Source organism: Ranitomeya variabilis, chromosome 5, assembly GCF_051348905.1.
Source record: "Ranitomeya variabilis isolate aRanVar5 chromosome 5, aRanVar5.hap1, whole genome shotgun sequence".
NCBI lineage: Eukaryota > Metazoa > Chordata > Amphibia > Anura > Dendrobatidae > Ranitomeya > Ranitomeya variabilis.
The window spans coordinates 130,932,830-130,955,818 of record NC_135236.1 but is presented as its reverse complement, the minus strand read 5'-3'; the positions used below and the strand labels follow the sequence as shown (position 1 = coordinate 130,955,818).

General features: G+C 43.8%; 2 protein-coding genes and 1 long non-coding RNA gene across 3 annotated transcripts in view; 1 reads left to right on the top strand and 2 right to left on the bottom strand.

The window, feature by feature from the left end:
• LOC143775317 (acyl-coenzyme A thioesterase THEM4-like) overlaps positions 1 to 15,205 on the bottom strand; it is a 494,072-nt gene extending 478,867 nt beyond the window's left edge. Inside the window, exon 1 of the mRNA XM_077263314.1 lies at positions 15,060 to 15,205. The gene's annotated coding sequence lies outside the window, so the exon portion shown is untranslated. The remainder of the gene's footprint in view (positions 1 to 15,059) is intronic.
• LOC143773406 (uncharacterized) overlaps positions 1 to 22,989 on the bottom strand; it is a 97,940-nt gene that overhangs the window by 34,519 nt on the left and 40,432 nt on the right. The gene's annotated exons all lie outside the window — the stretch shown is intronic.
• Positions 2,123 to 3,064, top strand: LOC143773442 (uncharacterized). Its single transcript, XR_013215187.1, has 3 exons — positions 2,123 to 2,257; positions 2,448 to 2,589; positions 2,937 to 3,064. It is a non-coding gene; the product is annotated as an uncharacterized LOC143773442 (long non-coding RNA).

The window sequence follows — 22,989 nt, the reverse complement described above, 5'->3', positions numbered from 1 at the left end:
TAAAAATGTGAAAAAAATAAAAAAAATATAAAAGTTTAAATCACCCCCCTTTCGCCCCAATCAAAATAAATCAATTAAAAAAAACCCCAACCTACACATATTTGGTATCGCCGCGTTCAGAATCGCCCGATCTATCAATAAAAAAAAAGCATTAACCTGATCGCTAAATGGCGTAATGAGAAAAAAATTCGAAACGCCAGATTTACGTTTTTTTGGTCGCCACGACATTGCATTAAAATGCAATAACGGGCGATCAAAAGAACGTATCTACACCAAAATGCTATCATTAAAAATACCAGCTCGGCACGCAAAAAATAAGCCCTCACCTGACCCCAGATCACGAAAAATGGAGACGCTACGAGTATCGGAAAATGGCGCAATTTTGTTTTGTTTTGTTTTTTGCAAAGTTTGGAATTTTTTTTCACCACTTAGGTGAAAAATAACCTAGTCATGTTAGGTGTCTATGAACTCGTAGTGACCTGGAGAATCATAATGGCAGGTCAGTTTTAGCATTTAGTGAACCTAGCAAAATAGGCAAGCAAAAAACAAGTGTGGGATTGCACTTTTTTTGCAATTTCACTGCACTTGGAATTTTTTTCCCGTTTTCTAGTACACGACATGCTAAAACCAATGATGTCGTTCAAAAGTACAACTCGTCCCGCAAAAAATAAGCCCTCACATGGCCAAATTGACGGAAAAATAAAAAAGTTATGGCTCTGGGAAGGAGGGGAGCGAAAAACGAAAACGGAAAAACGGAAAAAGCTCCGGGGGTGAAGGGGTTAAAGTCATTTTCCCATTTAAAAATTTAAAACACTTATCGGTTTGCATGTAGGCTCAGCATTATATATATTACCATACACCAGTGACACCTCTCTGATGCTACTTCTGGTCTTTGTTGGTGGGCTGCAGCAGTGGCATCACGGCTTCAGCATGTGACTGCTGCAGTCTAGCTCTTGGATTAACATTGATGCCAAATGTAGACAGCACAAATCGCAGAATACAATGATTGTTGCGCCATTCATGGAGCGCAGCAGTGGAGAAGTTTCGCTACAGCAGACAATGGTGAGTAATATTGAGTTCATTATTTTTAACTTGATGGGCATTTAAAAATGATAAATGGAAAACCCTTTGAAGGTCTTATTCAGACAGGTGTGACATATTGTATGTAAAGAGAACCTGTTAGCATGAATATGGTGCCAGATCTGAAGGCAGGGTGTAATAGAAAATAAGCACATTAGTATATAGTTTTTTTTATAAAACAACTGGTATTTAATACTGTGTTATTCATTTAAAGCATAACTGTCATTTCAATTTTTATTTCATAAACCAATAGTACACGGGGAAATAGGCAACTTTGTAATATATCTTGTCGTCAAAGGGAGAAGCTAGAGACAGAGCTGCTGTCGCTTCCTCCTCCTCCTATCTTGATAGAATTTGATCAGTAGCCGCCGTCATCTCCTATCTCAGTAATGGGAAAGTCTTCACTGAATACAGATTTGACATCAGAACTGCAAATTTTTATAATGACTGATCAATTCTGGCAGAGAAAGAAGCATCTTTCTCTGATAAGATATATTACAAAGTTGCTTATTTTCATGTGTCCTATTAATTTATTAAATAAAAGTTAGGGTACGTTCACACAGGACTTTTTTGCTGCTTTTTTTTTGCTGCTTTTTTTATGCTAATTTTCAGCTGCTTTTTACAGTACCAGTAAAGCCTATGAGATTTCAGAAATCTCATGCACACACGTTGGTTTTTTGTTTGATCAGTTTTTTCTGCTTTGCTGCTTTTTTTGGACATAGGGCATGTCACTTCTTTCAGCGTTTTTGCTGCGTTTTTGCAGCGTTTTTTCACCCATTGACTTGAATGGGTGATGAAAAAAACGCTGAAAAAACGCATGTAGCATTATTTGCTGCTTTTTTTGTGCAGAAAATCATGGCCAGCAGGAAGGGATCTCACAGCCAAGAGCTTAGGGGTGTGGTTAGTGAGGTGTGAAGAGCCATTGTGAGCCATTGTCAGGTGTGAAGAGCCATTGTGAGGTGTCCTGATTGTGATCTATTGTGAGGTAGTTCCTGGTAGTGAGGTGTGAAGAGCCATTGTGAGCCATTGTCAGGTGTGAAGAGCCATTGTGAGGTGTGAAGAGCCATTGTGAGGTGTCCTGATTGTGATCTATTGTGAGGGAGTTTCTGGTAGTGAGGTGTTAGCCATGTCTTGGTATAGGAGGATGGGCATTAATGTTTCCCAACTAATCATGGAGGTAATATTTTTTTTTATTTGTGATATATCTATCTATCCGATTGTTTGCAATGGTACACTTTGCGATGCTCATGTGCTGTTATGTACATGTTCATGTGTTCTGCATGTGTATGTCTGTATCTTCCTTGTCATGAATGTTGGCTTCATTTCATCTTGCATTTGGTAATTACTTTTTCATTTATTTTTGCAAGGTGGAAACAATGCCTGTAATTTGGGATTTAGCTTGCCCAAACTACAGTGATCGTCAAAAAAAGGCAGATGCATGGCATGTAATCTGCCGTAAATTGTTCCCCCGCTGGGATGAAGGCGATGCTAAGCTCCACTGGGAGATTGGTAAATAAAAAACTTAACATATGTCCTTTTCTAACAAATTAAATGACCAGGTAGTAGGTAAATACTAGTGATGTGAACGTGCTCTGATAACGTGTTATGTGAGCGTGCTTGAGTACTAACTGAGTGTCTTTGGTGTAGTCATCAAACATGTTTGATTCACCATATACCACAAAAAAACGCATGAAAAAAACGCACCAAAAACGCACCAAAAAACGCACCAAAAACGCACCTATAAGCAGCTGAAAATTAGCATAAAAAGCAGCAAAAAAAAGCAGCAAAAAAGTCCTGTGTGAACGTATTCTTAAAGAGACAGTTACACTTTAAATCCAGAGTGTTTCTATGTTTAGGTGTCCAGTTGGCGGTCCAAATCAGCGAATCACTATACACAGTCAGACAAGGAAGCTCCCAAATCACTGAGTAGAACCACCCTCTGGACTTCGATGTATAGAAAAACAGGTATAAAAACAAATAAATTACAGGTTATACTGACTTTTTTTTTAACAAAGCTATCTATCAATCTGCTCGGCTTCTCCTACTCTGTACCTGGCTTCTGTGGACAATGTATTCAATATGAAAAGTTCTTTCTAGCTGAGCATATTCTAAGTATAAAGGCTTGTGCACACAACCGATTGTATGAGATGAGCACTATCCGTGGTTTTCACAGATATCACTCATACCCATGATATTCTGTGGGTCTGTGCACAGGTCCAATTTTTTCCTCAGAGTCTGATCAGAATAATGGGACCATTTTTCTCAAATGGAGAGAGAACAGTTGTGTGCACCAACCCAAAGAATGATCCTCAGTGATTCAACTGAACCAAGCAGATGCCTTAGGAACTGTAAGTACGATTCATTAGATCAGCAGATGGTCCAAATGTTTGGCCCAGAATACAGACAATTAATTACAAGTGTGTTATACACTGAATTAACACTGTCTACAGCGTAGTGGTCCGTGCTCCTAATAATGTACAGCATAGATACCCTACCAATCACCTTTTTGGTTTTCTTTAGCCTCCGTAGTTTTAGTGATGCTACAGAGATGACACAACATTTGTTTCAGAGAGACGCCACTCACAGGAGCACTCTCAATGCTGATTCCCATTCGACTCTGCTATCTGTGATCACGATGACTTTGTTGACTATTAGTCTATTTCTATCATCTCTGGATTCTTTTAAAACAGCTGACCAGCCTGTAATCTTCATCATCATTATGAACTGCACACTCCATAGCAGGTCAGTCTATTAGCGCATCCAAAAGGATAGAGTGCCTTGTACCCAGTGTCGGACTGGGGTGCCGATGGCCCACCAGTAGCCAACTCTAGGGCCCCTTTTTTCAGTTACATGCAAATGTGACATTATCCCCGATCACAAATGTATATAACAATGAACTGGATGGATTGATAAATGAATAGGATGCTGCCTTTATCTATATATAGTGATTCAATAATATAGTGCCAAGTACTGCTCATATAAGAGGGTGGTGGCCTACTCTTGCATAGGGTCCCAACGGAGGATTCTCCTGTGGGCCAGTACAAGTCTTTAAGTTGTACTCATCATGATATGATCATACTGTATGGTCCCTTACCACACCATCGCTACTACACAAATGGTCTATTATTGGTGGGGTTTATGTACACTGTTAGAAGCATGGACCACAAAGCTGAAATCAGAGTTAGTTCCCTATATATTTGGTTTTACATTTTTGACCAGGCAGATACACTCTCACTACACGTTGCCAACCAGTGAAGTGTTGAAAGTTTTCCCACCTACAAAGAATTGATAAGTCTGTATTTTTTACGGTAGGTAAACTTCAACTGTGAAAGACTCTTTATAGAAAATCCAGAAAATCACAATGTATAATGTATAATTAATTTGCATGTTATTGCATGAAATAAGTATTTGATATAATAGAAAAGCAAAACTTAATATTTGGTACAGAAATCTTTGTTTGTAATTACAGAGGTCATACGGTTCCCTTACTTCTTGACCAAATTTGCACACACCGCAGCAGGTATTGTGGCCCACTCCTCCATACAGATCTTCTCATCTTTCAGGTTTTGGGTGTCACGCTGGGGCGAGAGAGGATGCCCAACATGCGGGGCAACACCGGGGAAGATGTACAGGGAGACCTTGGCAAAAGGATAAAGAGAGATGGGACACCTCTTAACATAAACCTGAGTCTGATCCCTGCACTCCTTATCATCTCTAGACAGGTCCTTCCTGATGATCACGTGCCTAAACCCTCGCTGGTTCTGAACTTACCCAGTCTAGTGTGCAGGCCAGGGAGACTATAGTCCCACTACTATAAAGAGACAATACAAAGAAGGTATGACAAACAGTAGGAAAACACACAAACAAATAATACTATTTAGCTTCTCCAACTGGAAACTTCACTGCTGCAACTGTAACGAGCACCTCAGCTTATCCAGAGACTGGCTCCTTCAAAGAGGTCAGTATAGAATGAACTATAACCGGCAAGGAACGAATCTAGCAGTGGGTTTATATATAATGAAAGGGAGTGGTAAAAAGGTGCTGCAGCTGAGTACTCAAGCTCTAATTACACAGCCAGAAGAGAAAGGATCCTCAACCCTTTCAGCACTGAATGAAAGAAAATCCACTCCAATTCAAGATAAACAGCCAATGGATCCAAGTGGACCTGCGATCTAATAAACGTAATCTTCTGATCCCAGATCCTCCAGGAGTCACATCAGGACGCGAGACACCCGTGAGATCGGGGCTGTCACTGGGCAACATTGAGCTTCAGCTCCCGCCAAAGATTTTCTATTGGGTTCAGGTCTGGAGACTGGCCAGGTTACTGCAAGACCTTGAAATGCTTTTTATGCATCCACTCCTTAGTTGCAATGGCTGTGTGTTTTGTGTCATTGTCATGCTTGGCGACCCAGCCATGACCCATCTTCAATGCACTGTGGTATGACTGGTGGTCGCGTGGTTAATGGGAGGTATGTGTCACAGGGATGGATGTTCCCTGCGATGCAACCCGGAGTATTTTGTCTTTAGTGCATGTGAGCACTAAAGATGTCGTTTAGTGCACCTGGGTCCGGGTTGTGGGTAGCTATGAGAGATGGGAGGGTCTGGCTACCCACATACCTCACCTCTGAGTGGGGGCGCTAACTGTACCCTTTGTTCCCTGCAGGAGGTTGAGGACCTGCAGTGATGTCATGATCATGTGACCAATGCATATGATGTTACCTCACCTGTCGGTGTGGTTATAGGCTACCTAAAGGAGGTGTGTTTAGCTGCACATGGTAGTGAGTGTTTGGGAGTCTGTCAGGGTGGACAGATTTCCACATGTCCTAGCTGGACACTACAGACAGGAGTCTGTGTATTGAGAGGGAGAAGCCCTTCTGTGTCTGTGGCTTCAGATAGAGCCTGAGTGCTGGACATTGCACAGCCTGTGTGCCTTCAGGCCTGAGAGTGCAGAGCTTTTCTATGGACATTAATGCTGTGTCGGCTTGATGTACGGACTGTTATCTTTTTGTTGCTGCCTTTGTGGTTTATGGAGCAAATAAACCCACATGGACATTGAAGAGAATGTGCCTCCTGTTTCCTCCTACGCATCTGAGTGAGTACAATCCTTACAGCACTTAGAAGGAAGGAGGTTGCTTGTCAATATCTTGCTATACATGACCCCATCCATTCTTCCTTCAATACGGTGCAGTCATCCTGTCCCCTTTGCAGAAAAGCATCCCCAAAGAATGATGTTTCCCTCACCATGCTTCAGGATTGTGATGCTGTTCTTGGAGTTGCATTCATCTTTCTTCTTCCTCCAAACACGGCTAGTGGAGTTGATACCAAAAAGTTATATTTTTGGTCTCATCTGACTACATGACCTTTTCCCATGCCTCCTCTGGATCATCCATATGCTCACTGGCAAACTTCAAACAGGTCTGGACATGTGCTGCTGTGAGAGGAGGACCTTGTGTGCCCTGTAGGAATTTAATCCATGAAAACGTAGTATGTTATTACTGGTAATGTTTGAGATTGTGGTCTCAGCTCTCTTCAGGTCATTAACTAGGTCCTCCCGTGTAGTTCTGGGCTAATTCCTGTTTCTCAGAATCATCTTTATCCCATGAGGTGAGATCTTGCATGGAGACCCATACCGAGGAAGATTGACAGTAAACTTGTGATTCTCCAATTTTTTTATAATTGTGCCAACAGTTGTTGCATTCTCACCCAACTACTTTCCTACCATCCTGTAGCCCATCCCAGCTTTGTGATGTTCTACAATTTTGTCCTTGGTGTCCTTAGACAGCTCTTTGGTCTTGGCCATCGTGGAGAGGTTGGAGTGTGACACATTGAGTGTGTGAACTGGTGTCTTTTATACAGGTAACGAGTTCAAACAGGTGCAATTAATACACATAATGAGTGCAGAGTAGGAGGGCTTCCTAAAGAAAAATCAACAGGTCTGAGAGAGCCAGAATACTTGCTGGTTGGTATGCGATCAAATGCATATTTCATGCAATAAAATGCAATTTAATTATTTTAAAATTATACAATGTGATTTTCTGTTTTCTTATTTTTAGATTATGCCTCTCATAATTGAAGTGCACCTACAATAAAAAAAAGCAGACTTCTCCATTCTTTGTAAGTGGGAAAAGATGCAAAATCCCACAGTGCATTATATACTTATTTTCACCACTGTACATTTTTTCTAACAAAGTTGCACCCATTATTCTCTCATCACAAAAAATCCCCTCATCTAGTCACGGCACATAAAACTGGCTAAGTTGGAAATCACACACAAGAGAAATACAGTATACTGTGCTATACTTAAAAGAAATACCTTTATTAAACACAACTACAAAACCCTAAACAGTTAATGTAGCAAAATCAAAAACTCACATTTGTATTGAACACCAACAGGTATATATATAAAGGTCATTACTTGTTCTTATGTGGAAAATTCATCAACACCTCTCTGATATACTGCCCCTATGTAAAGTGCACAGTGCAATCCTAAATTTTAACCCCCAGTTGTGTCCCACCAAAATAGACACTTGTACCGCTGCGGGATCAGGTAAGCACATACTGTGATATAACACTTACATAAGGAGGTGATCTGCCAAGTGTGGTTTTCCAAAGCGCCCCAATGCGCGTTTCGTCCCTTCGTCAGGAGGCGAACGCTACTGGGCGGGTGTATGTGTCTTAAATAGAAATAAGTGACCAATGGGAACACCGGTTTCACTTCTACACAGCTCCGCTCAATCTAGTCCAGACGTCACATTCAATGCATCGTGCGCGTGCGCAGCCGGCAGACTTCATCACCAAGGCACCATGGTTTGCGGCCGTGGAACGCAAGCCAAGCCTGGGCTGTCACAGAGACAGCGCAGGCGTCCTGCTCCTATTGCCCGCTCACCATCGCGCCGACGGACATGACGGCTGACCACACATCACATCGGTGTAAGTAAGAGTCTAAAGCTCCAATACATTAAAGTGCAATGTGCATGCTAAAACTAAAACAAACTTAGTATAATAATTGAATAAATAACTGATTCATTACTGTCTTAGGCTACGTTCACATTTGCGTTGTGCGCCGCAGCGTCAGCGCCGCAACGCACAACGCAAACAAAAACGCAGCAAAACGCATGCACAACGCTGCGTTTTGCGACGCATGCGTCCTTTTTTTGGTTGATTTTGGACGCAGCAAAAATGCAACTTGCTGCGTCCTCTGCGCCCGGACGCATGCGCCGCAGTGACGCATGCGTCGCAAAACGCAAGTGCAACGCATGTCCATGCGCCCCCATGTTAAATATAGGGGCGCATGACGCATGCGGCGACGCTGCGGCGCCCGACGTTGCGGCGCAGACCGCAAATGTGAACGTAGACTAATATATTAATAAAATTCCCTATTGTGTAAATATCAATATACAACTATTACTAAAGAGTGAATCTATGCACATTTATATAACAGATCTAGATAAGCATAGACCAATATAATAATAATATAATAGTGTAAAAATTACAAGAGGGTGAAGGATATAACTACATCCAGTGAACAAGTGACAATATATATATATAAAGAAACTAAACATTAGTGACCAACTAATATTTGATTACAAAAATTGCCTTAATGCTAAGTCAAGTCCATAAGAACCAAGTGAAGTCACTGATGAAGTCTTGAGCCTCAAAAATGATGGACATTCATTTCCCACGTCACTAATGTTTAGTTTCTTTATATATATATATATATATATATATATATATATATATATATATATATATATATATATATATATATATATATATATATATACAGGTCCTTCTCAAAAAATTAGCATATAGTGTTACATTTCATTATTTACCATAATGTAATGATTACACTTAAACTTTCATATATTATAGATTCATTATCCACCAACTGAAATTTGTCAGGTCTTTTATTGTTTTAATACTGATGATTTTGGCATACAACTCCTGATAACCCAAAAAACCTGTCTCAATAAATTAGCATATTTCACCCGTCCAATCAAATAAAAGTGTTTTTTAATAACAAACAAAAAAACCATCAAATAATAATGTTCAGTTATGCACTCAATACTTGGTCGGGAATCCTTTGGCAGAAATGACTGCTTCAATGCGGCGTGGCATGGAGGCAATCAGCCTGTGACACTGCTGAGATGTTGTGGAGGCCCAGGATGCTTCAATAGCGGCCTTAAGCTCATCCAGAGTGTTGGGTCTTGCGTCTCTCAACTTTCTCTTCACAATATCCCACAGATTCTCTATGGGGTTCAGGTCAGGAGAGTTGGCAGGCCAATTGAGCACAGTAATACCATGGTCAGTAAACCATTTACCAGTGGTTTTGGCACTGTGAGCAGGTGCCAGGTCGTGCTGGAAAATGAAATCTTCATCTCCATAAAGCATTTTAGCCGATGGAAGCATGAAGTGCTCCAAAATCTCCTGATAGCTAGCTGCATTGACCCTGCCCTTGATGAAACACAGTGGACCAACACCAGCAGCTGACATGGCACCCCACACCATCACTGACTGTGGGTACTTGACACTGGACTTCAGGCATTTTGGCATTTCCTTCTCCCCAGTCTTCCTCCAGACTCTGGCACCTTGATTTCCGAATGACATGCAAAATTTGCTTTCATCAGAAAAAAGTACTTGGGACCACTTAGCAACAGTCCAGTGCTGCTTCTCTGTAGCCCAGGTCAGGCGCTTCTGCCGCTGTTTATGGTTCAAAAGTGGCTTTACCTGGGGAATGCGACACCTGTAGCCCATTTCCTGCACACGCCTGTGCACGGTGGCTCTGGATGTTTCCACACCAGACTCAGTCCACTGCTTCCTCAGGTTCCCCAAGGTCTGGAATCGGTCCTTCTCCACAATCTTCCTCAGGGTCCGGTCACCTCTTCTCGTTGTACAGCGTTTTCTGCCACATTGTTTCCTTCCAACAGACTTACCATTGAGGTGCCTTGATACAGCACTCTGGGAACAGCCTATTTGTTGAGAAATTTCTTTCTGGGTCTTACCCTCTTGCTTGAGGGTGTCAATGATGGCCTTCTTGACATCTGTCAGGTCGCTAGTCTTACCCATGATGGGGGTTTTGAGTAATGAACCAGGCACGGAGTTTTTAAAAGCCTCAGGTATCTTTTGCATGTGTTTAGAGTTAATTAGTTGATTCAGAAGATTAGGGTAATAGGTCGTTTAGAGAACCTTTTCTTGATATGCTAATTTATTGAGACAGGCTTTTTGGGTTATCAGGAGTTGTATGCCAAAATCATCAGTATTAAAACAATAAAAGACCTGACAAATTTCAGTTGGTGGATAATGAATCTATAATATATGAAAGTTTAATTGTAATCATTACATTATGGTAAATAATGAAATTTAACACTATATGCTAATTTTTTGAGAAGGACCTGTATATATATATATATATATATATATATATATATATATATATATATATATATTGTCACTTGTTCACTGGATGTAATTATATCCTTCACGTTCTTGTAATTTTTACACTATTATATTATTATTATATTGGTCTATGCTTATCTAGATCTGTTATATAAATGTGCATAGATTCACTCTTTAGTAATAGTTGTATATTGATATTTACACAATAGGGAATTTTATTAATATATAAGACAGTAATGAATCAGTTATTTATTCAATTATTATACTAAGTTTGTTTTAGTTTTAGCATGCACATTGCACTTTAATGTATTGGAGCTTTAGACTCTTACTTACACTGATGTGATATGTGCTCAGCCGTCATGTCCGTCGGCGCGATGGTGAGCGGGCAATAGGAGCAGGACGCCTGCGCTGTCTCTGTGACAGCCCAGGCTTGGCTTGCGTTCCACGGCCGCAAACCATGGTGCCTTGGTGATGAAGTCTGCCGGCTGCGCACGCGCACGATGCATCGGATGTGACGTCTGGACTAGATTGAGCGGAGCTGTGTAGAAGTGAAACCGGTGTTCCCATTGGTCACTTATTTCTATTTAAGACACATACACCCGCCCAGTAGCGTTCGCCTCCTGACGAAGGGACGAAACGCGCGTTGGGGCGCTTTGGAAAACCACACTTGGCAGATCACCTCCTTATGTAAGTGTTATATCACAGTATGTGCTTACCTGATCCCGCAGCGGTACAAGTGTCTATTTTGGTGGGACACAACTGGGGGTTAAAATTTAGGATTGCACTGTGCACTTTACATAGGGGCAGTATATCAGAGAGGTGTTGATGAATTTTCCACATAAGAACAAGTAATGACCTTTATATATATACCTGTTGGTGTTCAATACAAATGTGATTTTTTGATTTTGCTACATTAACTGTTTATGGTTTTGTAGTTGTGTTTAATAAAGGTATTTCTTTTAAATATAGCACAGTATACTGTATTTCTCTTGTGTGTGATTTCACCCATTATTCTCTGTAGTGGAGGCACTGGTGTAATTTATATATATATATGTATATATATATATATATATATATATTTATACAGTGGGTACAGAAAGTATTCAGACCCCTTTACATTTTTACATTTTTCACTCTTTGTTTCATTGCAGACACTTGGTAAATTCAAAAAATTGTATTTTTTTTCTCATTAATGTACACTCTGCACCCTATATTGACTGAAAAAACAGAAATGTAGAAAATTTTGCAATTTTATTAAAAAAGCAAAACTGAAATATATCATGGTCATAAGTACTCAGACCTTTTGCTCAGACACTCATTTTTAAGTCACATGCTGTCCATTTCCTTGTGATCCTCCTTGAGATGGTTCTACTGCTTCATTGGAGTCCAGCTGTGTTTAAGTAAACTGATAGGACTTGATTTGGAAAGGTACACACCTGTCTGTACAATACCTCACAGCTCACAGTGCATGTCAGCCCAAATGAGAATCATGAGGTCAAAGGAACTGGCCAAAGAGCTTAGAGACAGAATTGTGGCAAGGCACAGATCTGGCCAAGGTTACAAAAGAATTTCTGCAGTACTCAAGGTTCCTAAGAGCACATTGGCCTCCATAATCCTTAAATGGTAGAAGTTTGAGACCACCAGAAGTATTCCTAGACTTGGCCATCTAGCCAAACTGAGCAATCGTGGGAGAAGAGCCTTGGTGAGAGAAGTAAAGAAGAAGCCCAAGATCACTGTGGCTGAGCTCCAGAGATGCAGTAGGGAGATGGGAGAAAGTTCCAAAAAGTCAACTATCACTGCAGCCCTCCACCAGTCGGGCCTTTATGGCAGAGTGGCCCAACGGAAACCTCTCAGTGCAAGACATATGAAAGCTTGCATAGAGTTTGCTAAAAAACACATGAAGGACTTCCAAACTATGAGAAATATGATTCTCTGGTCTGATGAGACAAAAATAGACCTTTTTGGTGATAATTCTAAGCGGTATGTGTGGAGAAAACCAGGCACTGCTCATCACCTGCCCTATACAATCCCAACAGTGAAACATGGTGGCGGCAGCATCATGCTTTGGGGGTGTTTTTCAGCTGCAGGGAGAGGAAGACTGGTCGCCATTGAGGAAAACATGAATGCGGCCAAGTACCAAGATATCCTGGATAAAAACCTCTTCCAGGGTGCTCTGGACCTCAGACTTGGCCAAAGGTTCGCCTTCTAACAAGACAATGACCATTAGCACCAGCTAAAATAACAAAAAGGAGTGGCTTCAGAACAACTCTATGACCATTCTTGACTGGCCCAGCCTGAGCCCTGACCTAAACCCAATTGAGCATCTCTGGAGAGACCTGAAAATGGCTGTCCACCAACATTCACCATCCAACCTGATGGAACTGGAGAGGATCTGCAAGGAAGAATGGCAGAGGATCCCCAAATCCAGGTGTGAAAAACTTGTTGCATCATTCCCTAGAAGAATCATGGCTGTACTAGCTCAAAAGGGTGCTTCTACTCAATACTGAGCAAAGGGTCTCAATAGTTCTGACCATGTGATATTTCAGTTTTTCTTTTTTAATAAATTTGCAAAAATTTCTACATTTCTGTTTTTTTTCAGTCAAGATGGGGTGCAGAGTGTACATTAATGAGAAAAGAATTAACTTTTTTGAATTTACCAAATGGCTGCAATGATGTAAAGAGTGAAAAATTTAAAGGGGTGTGAATACTTTCCGTACCCACTGTATATACGCTATATTTTACATGTACAATAAACCTATCTGAATAAGACCTTATTCCCAGTACAAACCAATTCTTGAATATCTTGGCCATGTAGGGTTTTATTACTATTTTACTCACTTATAAAGCACCATTAATTATTAGTATTGAGCGATACCTTCCGATATTTGAAAGTATCGGTATCGGATTGTATCGGCCGATATCCGAAAAATATCGGATATCGCCGATACCGATACCCGATACCAATACAAGTCAATGGGACACAAATATCGGAAGTGATCCTGGATGGTTCCCAGGGTCTGAAGGAGAGGAAACTCTCCTTCAGGCCCTGGGATCCATATTTATGTGTAAAATATAGAATAAAAATAAAAAATAGGGATATACTCACCCTCTGACGCGCCCTGGTGGTAACCGCTGCAACCGGCAGCCTCCATTCCTAAGGATGAGCGAGTGAAGGACCTTCAATGACGTGGCGGCTTGTGATTGGTCGCGTGACCGCTCATGTGACCGCTCACGCGACCAATCACAAGACCGCGACGTCATCGCAGGTCCTTCACTCGCTCATTCTTAGGAACGGAGGCTGCCGGTTGCAGCGGTTACCACCAGGGTGCGTCAGAGGGTGAGTATATCCCTATTTCTTATTTTTATTCTTTATTTTACACATGAATATGCATTCCGATCCCGAGTCCCGATATCGCAAAAATATCGGAACTCGGTATCGGAATTCCGATACCGCAAATATCAGCCGATACCCGATACTTGCGGTATCAGAATCAGGGCTGCCACTAGAAATTTCGGGGCCCCATACTGGCAAAATTTTTGGGGCCCCCTTGAGACTCCGCCCAGGCTCCACCCCAGCCCCGCCTCCACGCTCCACCCCTCAAACTGTCCACAGTCCCACCGCTCTCTCTTGGAAAAACTCCACTTCTCACCAATCACACATTGAGGGTACGTGTCCACCTTCAGGATGGCCGGCGGTTGCGTCGGAGTGGCAAACCCGCTCGGCGCTAAGCCCCGCCCCCTACTGTGACGCGATGATGCCGGATGTGTTCATTGCACACATCCGGGATCATCGCACCCCACACATAGGGCCCTGTGTTATAGCTTGCGGCGGCGCAGCTGCCACAAGGAACACGGACATGCTGCGATCTTAAAAGAAGCGCCGCATGTCCGGAGTCGCAGGGCCGCCGGGTGCGTGTTACCACGCATAGTGGAGACGGGATTTCATAAAATCCCCTTCACTATGCTGGAACATCTGGACGCTGCGTGTTTGACGCTGTGGCCCCACGCAGCGTCAAACACGCAGCGTTTACTTAACGTGGACACATACCCTAACAGTTCCCATCACCAGATCACACATATAGCCGGCAGCTTTTGTTTTGGCCAAAAGATTTTGTAAGCCGCCACCATAACACGGTAGACTCTTTTGGTGAGGCCCTACTCTGCTGTAACCTATTAAATATTTGTTAAAATATGCAATACAATTTAGGTATATTTTTATTTATTTTTCAATTTTTAAAATGACCAATAATATCACATAAAAAGAACAAATACCGCTACACCATGACCAGATGACATATTACCACCACAGTGATCGAATAATATCACATACAAGGAACAAATACCGCAACACCATGTCCAGACCACATATTACCACCACATAGTTACTGAATACTACAATTCTGATCAGTAATTAAAAAAAAGCACCACACTATCACCATAAGTGCCATTATACACAGGAGATCTGTACTTAGTATGCAGTGTCTGTGTACAGATAATACAGTGATCACTAGTGAAATTATACACAGGAGCTCTGTATATAGTATACAGTGTATAGTGTCAGTGTATAGGTAACACTGACTTACCAGTGACGTCTCTAGGTGAAGTCCTTCATCTTTCAACCAGCACAGACCGCCATCATGTCTTCCAGCCAGGACTCGTTTCTGCAGGAAATAACACAGTTATCTCGAGCTCCGCTTGTAGAACACATTACTTAATTTTTCCCAACTTCTACATTACACCGCATAAAGAAAAAGAGGCGACATAGTGTCACTCTACACAGTAACAGGACCACCCCCTCATTTAAAACAGTGTCCTCAAGAAATAAATACATCACTGCAGTAATAATATCCCTTAATTAGTCCCTATGGTAATAATATTCCCCATCCTGGCCCCCGTGTGTCTCATTCCTGGCATCAGCCATATGTTCTCCCATCCTGCCCTCATGAGTATCCATCCTGCCCCATATGATCTCCCCATCCTGCCCCATCTGTCTCCATCGTATCCATCCTGCCCCATGATCCTGCACAATCTGTCTCCAATTCTGCCCCCAGTGTCTCCAATCATGCCTCCTGTGTCTCCAATCCTTCCCCATCTTTCTCCAGTCATGCCCCCATGTCTTTCATCATACCCCATATCTCCATTCTGCCCGTGTCCAGCATCTCTGCCCGTGTCCAGCATCTCTGCCCCTGTGTCCAGCATCTCTGCCCGTGTCCAGCATCTCTGCCCCTGTGTCCAGCATCTCTGCCCGTGTCCAGCATCTCTGCCCGTGTCCAGCATCTCTGCCCCTGTGTCCAGCATCTCTGCCCCTGTGTCCAGCATCTCTGCCCCCTGTGTCCAGCATCTCTGCCCCCTGTGTCCAGCATCTCTGCCCCGTGTCCAGCATTCTGCCCCCTGTGTCCAGCATCTCTGCCTCCTGTGTCCAGTATCTCTGCCCCAGTGTCCAGCATACTGCCCGTGTCCAGCTTTCTGCCCCAGCGTGTCCAGCGTTCTGCCCCGGGCTCCAGCGTGTCCAGCGTTCTGCCCCGGGCCCCGGGCCCCACCCCCCTGGGATCGCTGCTCTCAAAAAAAACAAAAACGAGTTCTTACCTGGCCGTGCGCTCCTGCGGCGGGGAACCTCACTTCCTCCACGCAGGTGAAGGACGCACTTGCCGGCGGCTGACAATGACGTCAGACACCGGCGAAGTGCGACTGCGCACTGCGGCCGCTCAAGTCAGCTGCCAGCCTCCGACTGGCTGGCGGCGGCTGTTAACTATTGACGTGCAGACACGGGCCCGCACGTCAATAGTGTCCCGCAGGCCCGCTATTAATTATACAACGCTTTACAGACATCATATTTTAATCTAAGTACCTGGGACATTGACTGGTTTCTATTGTATCTGTAAATGTCACTGATATATATGAGACAACTCACTTGATATGCATAAAAAATCATTTTATTATCTACACGTTTTCAGAAAAGTGTTGAGAGTTGATATTTTACAGTATAGCTAATATTTTTATACAGAATGTGTACAGTGTGAGCACAGATGAGAGCACCATCAGAGATATTGAGCAAGTTTGTCATATACCATCTATTTGGTGAAAAAAATGTGTTACAATGTATTTCTCCTCATGTTGCTTATCTTTTATGCATTTGGTTCTTCTTACTAATTTGTGTAGCATTTGCTAAGTGGAAATTGCATCTTTTATCCATTGTGATATAGCAATACACATAGAAAATAAAAGTTTTATTTAAAATCTTTTACCAAAACAATTTTTAGTTTGTACGCATTTATGTTTAGTATTGTTCTATATTAGTATATAAGGGACAAGATTTGCATTTGTTCATGAAAAAAACAGACCGCACTCAGACCAATGTAGTTCCATGGGGCAGTTCAGATAAGTCATTTAATTCAGTGACCGAATCTGAGTTTGAAAAAAAATCTCAGCATGCACAAGTTTCTTCCGTAAATTGGGTAAGACTCACCCATTCAAGTCTATGGGTGTGTAAACAAAGATCGGATGCCACACAGAGCATAGTACAGCATCTGACTTTTATGGATACATTGCAGTTCTTTAACATAGGAATCTGTAAATGATCTTGTCAATGATTAATAATAGCTGCTGTTATGAAAAAAATGGATTGTACAGTATATGGACTGCACATGGATGACAATTAAGAAAAAAAATCTTCCCTTTTTTCTGGATAAACGTCTAACCGATTTTTTATACGCTTGTGTAAACCTACCCTAAGGCGAATTCATACATTATTCTATTTCTCACATGAATGACACACATGACAAATTTTCATTAGTGTGCTAATTTTTATCAGTTTTTTTTTATAAATTTGACATATTTTACTCCAGCACACTCTTCCTCTAGACTGGCTTACGAAATGTCAGTCTTAATCAGTTGAGGTCGTAGTTTGTTTTTAGCATATCACCACTCTATAATCTAATGTTTTAAAATGATGGTCGGAATAAAATGTGTACTTGTGCTGAAGATGAGCAGTGACACCTGTATCACACATTCTTAAAAAGTCAATTTTTTTCTGTTCTCGATAGATAATCTTATCTCCCCCCAACCCCATTGATTCTCCATTTCAGATGAAGACATCTTGGTAGGATAAAATCATAGACCCTTCAGTTGGGCTTTGAATTACTGTTTCAAGGATTTGACTTCAGCATAAGGATCCTCAAACCCCGGTACTGTGGGCTTTGACAGAGATGAAGAGGGAGCGGGCCCTCTCTCTCCCCGTGTCCTGTCTCGCCCCTGCTGTGGAGATTCAGAATATTTTACTGTAACCTTTTTATTATGTGAAACACCTAGCTTTTTATTAAGTCCTCTCTTTTGATGCAATTTCCACATCTCGTCTGTGGACGCCATCATTTTTTAAGGCCATAAACAGATATTTCCGGGTAATACGAGCTCTAGGATTGTAATGACTTTTGACATCGTCATGCTACTCTTCAGAGGGTAAATTACCCTTTTGTTTGGGACCCCAATCACCCAGAACCCTTAACTGTCGAATTGCCTCCAATGTATTAGCGATTGTTTTCCCAGTCTGATTTACCATTATCATGATGATTCATGATATGTTTATAAGCTGGAGGGGCATTTCTAATACAATTTCAAACAGATACACTTACAACAACTTGCATATAATCATCATAGGTGCTTGCTGAAATAGCATTTTTCATGACCTCCTCCTTCAACCTCTGAGCACAATCTTTTAACATAAACCATGGTTTTTCATAGGGCGGCCAGTCCGCCTCAGATGGCTATTTATGCTGCAATGCCATAGCAATGACGTCAAGCATCCTACACACCACATGTGGTTGCTGGATTATCAAGGTACAGAATGCCTCCTTCACTACAGGTTCTTGACTGAGTTGAACAAATTTTGGGCAATCTACAGTATCCAGCTGTACTCCATGAGCCCCCATCTCCCATAATCTGACCGCCCAAGCTTCCAGGGGTTCATTTGGTTTTTGAGAAAAATGATCATGAAGGTCATTAAGCTCCTGCTGACTGTAATCCTCTACCGCATTCTCATTCTGTTTACCTGTTGCTGTCTCTACAACCCGTCTCCGATATATAGGATGAGCTTTCACTGGGTTAAGAGGAGGATCAATTTCCGTCTTCCCATGGAAATGTTCATCCTCAGACTTGTGATCGGTGATGTTTTCGGAGTCAGTTGAATTCCAAACATCACCATCTCACTGATCAGGGTTGCACTCTATCCCTTCTTTGGCCATGGCCAAATGTACTTTTATTCACCTTCCCTCGCCTCTTTATGCACTTATACTCTTCTACACGTACGTCAGTCTTCTCTGCAACATGCTTACATCCATCACATCTGTCCACTAATAACTTATTCTGACATTGTGCTATAACCAATGCATTCTGGGCCTCACACAACTGTTTTTCCAATTCCTGTACTTGTGATAACATACGTATTCTTAGGCTACTTTCACACTAGCGTCGGGCACTGCACGTCGCAATGCGTTGTTGTGGAGAAAAAAATGAAGCGCCCCCACTGCCGCAGGGCCGAGGGGTAACCGGTACCGGGCCTCTGAGTCTCTGCTCTGGGGTTGTCACGGCGGCTAGGCCCGGTCCGAGACCCTGCCGAGGGGCGTACGGTGATAGGTATGACGGATGGTAGTGGTAGTGAGGCTGTAGTGGTGCGGTGCAGTAAATAACGAGGACACCAGGTTGCAGTCTCTTTACCTCTTTACTGAAGATCTCTGGGTCCTCAGTCCAGAATCTGGATAACCAGGCTGCGCAAGTCCGGCCGGTCCAATGGCACCTCCAGAGTTCTCTTAGCAGGTGGAAATCTGTGCCTTCCTTCTAGCGCTATGTGTTGCGGTCCTTCCCTGCTGTGCTTACGGAAAGTCCCCACAACTGTTGTGTCTGTTTCTTAAGTTCCCTCACAACTCGATTAGATGATGTTCTGCTAATCCTCCGTCCCTCCCTGATGTTACGGTTGGGACGGCACCCGTTTGACGGGTAGGCTCGGAGCTCTTCCGGGACCCTAGAGTCGCCCCTCTCCACAAGTTGCCCCCCAAGACTGCATAGGTGATTTAAGTGAGACAGCCCGCCTTAGACTGACTATCCTGCCGCTGTTTGGAGTATCGCTTGAAGCTGGATGTTGTAATACTCCCTCGGCGTTCCGGACACCGGTAGTGCGCCTCAGCAGGGTGTTGCCTCGGTCTTACGGCACGACCCCTACTGGTATTCTCCTTATTGCTTGATCTCGTTTCTCACTCAGCACAATCTATCTCGCTTCTCGTCCTTCCTTGGGCACCGCCGCTATCCTGAGCAGGCACGGTCCCATTACATTCGCTCAAGTTGCCAAGCCTCTGTCAGGATCCCACCCCTGACAGAGACCCTACTGTATCTTCCCCCACAACACCCTCTGCCACAAGGTGTTGCCTGGTTCCAACCCAGTCAGCTTTCTGATCTAACTTCCTGCCTGACCCCCAGTTTACCCACTATGGTGGGGAGTGGCCTAGTGAATAGAACCCTTAGCTCCCCCTGGAGGCCCGACTGTGAATTGTATTGATGTCTGTGATACCTGATCAGATGAACTCCTTCAGTGCCATCAGACGTACCATAGCTCCCCTTAGTGGCGGAGCCACAGTACTGCAACGACCAGGACTCTGGGGCGCTGCACTCCCCCCTGGTTAAACACAGTACTCCGGGACTGAGAAGAAAACAACAATACAAGTTAGCAAAAAGACATACAGTTTTGTTGAGTGTGATAACAATAAGCATATTTAAACAGAGCTTCCCTTTATGGGAGGTGAGGACACTTGAACGTTACAAACATGGTTAAATATCATAGCAATATGCTATAACTAACTTTCTTTTACCCAACCGGGTATTCTACTAAGTGCAAAATTGTTGAACAATAATTTAACATCGCCTTTAAGGATGTACACTCTGAATCCGCTAAAGACCTTCTTATAATCACATTATAAGGCAATTTAACTTTTACATTCTCCTTCTTTAAATCTGCAGGACCGCCTGTCCTAACGGCACCAGACCTACTGCCTCTCCTTTCTTACAGGACCGCTCCTTTCAGCCCGAGCCTTCTGTCTTTTCAACTACTATACACAGTATAGAACATAACATTACTTTTAGTTTAAGAGCACCGAGCCATCTCTACATGACTCCTTGGAGGACTCAGGGTTCACCTTCTGTCCTCGTTATCTATCAACATTATCAAACATTTTCTATAGCACATTAAACCTTCTCCTAGCTTTCACTTTCTTTCAGGGAACATCATCAGCATTTCTTTACAATTAACTAGTTGGATACATATAACTTTCTCTCATAAACATTATCATCACGTTCTCTTTATCGAAACATTACTGCTATCTCTCAGTCTTAAAGCAATACTATTCTCTAAGTGCAACACATGAACGTCCCCTTTAAGAGGGGACCAAGTCTCTATGAGGTAGCATGTCTTCTCAAGCTACCAGTCCGTACTCAGCCAAGGTTCCAGTGTGGTATCTTCACAAAGAGTCCTTTTTGAAGTAAAACCAGTAGGGAGCACCTTTAATAAGGTGCAAACTATTTACAAAAAGTTTGTATCATGCACTGTTCATGATTGCGGCAGTTCTGAAAACTTGTGCAAAAACTTAGAAAACAAACCAAAAAGAAGCAGAAACAATAGGGATCCCGGGTCAACAAAGGGATCCCCTTTAAAAGTTAACCCTGAACGGGTTTAGCAGCAAAAAGCAGGAAAACAAACAGTTAACTATTTACAGGTTTCAGGTTTCCGAGGTTTATCCTCATAGCAGGTTGCAAGACATCAGCCGATAGTGGACATCTCCTGACTGTACAGGCTTCGGCCCCTGGCCCGCGGCCGATGTGGTGTCAGTATCGGTGGTTGGTCTCTTGGGTGCAGTCAGGTCACCCAGGGTTTGGATTCGAATGTCAATTTTGGTAGTAAGTTCAGTGGTAGAGATAATGCACTCTGTAGTAGTAGTGCCGGAACTCGTCGGTTCAGAGGTAGTCTTAGTCAGGGCAGCAGGTAGCGCTGCTGCAAGATCAGTCACTGGAACGGAGTCAGGAGCGGTGGCACTAGCAGTCACTGGAGTGGTGTCAATCATCAGGGCAGGGTCGTTCTTCCTACCTGCTTCAGATGCGGTTCCTCTGGTGCCGATCTGCTCCGCCTCCGCTGGGGTCTGGAACGCTAGCTGCAGGGCCTCGTGCTGCGACGTTGTCATCTCTGCTCGCAGCATCTCGCTTTCCGGCAGAGCCTTGCTTTCTGGCTCCGGAGCGCTGGAACTTCTTTCCTGCTCCGGACCAGACGAGGCTGCCGACAGATGTCTGGTGAGGCTCCCGATGATGGTCTTCTTCCACCCGCCCTCAGTGCTCAGCGGCGTCCGCAGGAGTTGGTGGATCAGCTCGTCCGCTCCGGTCTGCAGGAGGTCAGCGCCAACTGTGGAGGTCTGGCTACGGTGCCTCTCTGGGTAGCTGGGGGAGTCCTCGGCTCCGACCCCACACTCCGGCTCCGGGCGGCTGGCCATGGCGTCCTCCATGTCGCTGACTTCTTCTTCCTGGTCCTTTTCCCGCTCTCTCCTTCGTGGGCGGTTTCGTTTTCTCTGTCTCTGCCCACCATTGAGGATCAGGAGGCGGATCTCGGCTGCTGACGGACACATCCTCAAGGGGCCGAGATATTTAGACTGGGCGGCCATTGTCTTTCGCGCTCTTCAGCTTGCTCACGCCCACTTCCACGCCCTTCTTCTTCTCCTGCGCTCTCCCCAGCGCTGCAATGGCGGCGGTTTTGGCGGGAACTTTTGGCGGCAAGCGGCAATCCACAGTCTTTGCAATAAAGCACAGTCCAAGCACAGTAAATCACAGTTCCAAGGCACACATGACCTGATTCTTCAGGCTTAAGTAGATCCTGTTCGTGACGCCAAAATGAAGCGCCCCCACTGCCGCAGGGCCGAGGGGTACCCGGTACCGGGCCTCTGAGTCTCTGCTCTGGGGTTGTCACGGCGGCTAGGCCCGGTCCGAGACCCTGCCGAGGGGCGTACGGTGATAGGTATGACGGATGGTAGTGGTAGTGAGGCTGTAGTGGTGCGGTGCAGTAAATAACGAGGACACCAGGTTGCAGTCTCTTTACCTCTTTACTGAAGATCTCTGGGTCCTCAGTCCAGAATCTGGATAACCAGGCTGCGCAAGTCCGGCCGGTCCAATGGCACCTCCAGAGTTCTCTTAGCAGGTGGAAATCTGTGCCTTCCTTCTAGCGCTATGTGTTGCGGTCCTTCCCTGCTGTGCTTACGGAAAGTCCCCACAACTGTTGTGTCTGTTTCTTAAGTTCCCTCACAACTCGATTAGATGATGTTCTGCTAATCCTCCGTCCCTCCCTGATGTTACGGTTGGGACGGCACCCGTTTGACGGGTAGGCTCGGAGCTCTTCCGGGACCCTAGAGTCGCCCCTCTCCACAAGTTGCCCCCCAAGACTGCATAGGTGATTTAAGTGAGACAGCCCGCCTTAGACTGACTGTCCTGCCGCTG